We start from the raw sequence: 787 nt of genomic DNA, 5'->3' as shown, positions 1-787 counted from the left end.
AACGAGTCCGTTTTTTCTCTAATGTCGGCCCACTTCACCAACTCGATCCATCGGTAAAATTATACAATTACACTTATAGATATTATCATCGGCTGACATGTATATTTATCCTGTTCGGAAAGAGAGAAGATGATAAATTAAAAACATAGCTCTATGGTTAATTTGATAAAGATTTTTCACTATCTTGTAAAATCAGGTGCATATAATACTAAGTTGGGAAGAGATTTTCAATGTTAATACTAAGACGCTCAAGTCAAATCTTCAACTTCATGAAGAATAGTAGAAAAAACTATAATTAAAACATGTAGAATAATAAGATTTTGCATACCTCTCTATGGATGAAAAGTTTCTTTTATAATATCACTCTAATATCTATCTACACAGCTCAAAGTCAAGCCCTAGCGAGAGATATCATATTGGACACCCGAGATCAAGGTACGATTTTGTTTTTCCAAAAACTATGATTATGAGATTGATATTAATGAGAGTGTTTTTATCGTTCAATGTTAAGTTTTTATTGACTTAAGTATAATAGTAAAATTAAAATAATTATTCGATATAATATTTAACCATCCATTCAGTCTTTTTTTTTAAAAAAATACCTTCAACCATCTATTTTATTTTATTATTATTATTTTTTTTTGACAAAATTTGAGCTGTAAAGGATGATAACAAACATTACCAGTGCTTTTGTCCTCAGAACCGATAATTAATAATGATGTGGTATTGAGTATTGACCCTCGGATTGACACAGTCCCTGACCAATGATGATTGTTGTTGAATTATA

Source organism: Zingiber officinale, chromosome 7B (genome assembly GCF_018446385.1).
Source record: "Zingiber officinale cultivar Zhangliang chromosome 7B, Zo_v1.1, whole genome shotgun sequence".
Classification (NCBI taxonomy): domain Eukaryota; kingdom Viridiplantae; phylum Streptophyta; class Magnoliopsida; order Zingiberales; family Zingiberaceae; genus Zingiber; species Zingiber officinale.
Note: the sequence above shows the minus strand (reverse complement) of the source record.